The sequence below is a fragment of the Buceros rhinoceros genome, unplaced genomic scaffold (genome assembly GCF_000710305.1).
Source record: "Buceros rhinoceros silvestris isolate BGI_N320 unplaced genomic scaffold, ASM71030v1 scaffold16177, whole genome shotgun sequence".
Taxonomy (NCBI): domain Eukaryota; kingdom Metazoa; phylum Chordata; class Aves; order Bucerotiformes; family Bucerotidae; genus Buceros; species Buceros rhinoceros.
The window spans coordinates 450-721 of record NW_010420560.1 but is presented as its reverse complement, the minus strand read 5'-3'; positions in this window follow the sequence as shown (position 1 = coordinate 721).

Below are 272 nucleotides of genomic sequence, written 5' to 3'. Positions count from 1 at the left end.
TGACAAGTGCCCCGGCAGGACAAACCCCAGGTCCAGCGTGACGGGCTCCAGCCCCGTTTGCCCCGGCTGGAGACCCGATCCCAGCCGGACTGCGCCCGCCCCGCGATGGCCCGGGAAGTCTCCGTGGGAAGCAGGGGCTGGGGCAGGGGTGAGCAGCGTGGCCCTGGCTGGAGCGCTGCCAGGGCCGTTAAAGGCAGCGAGCTTTACCGAACGTGTTATTTCTACACAGCCCCCCACCCCCCGGAATACAAAGGGAGTGAAACAGAAGCTGT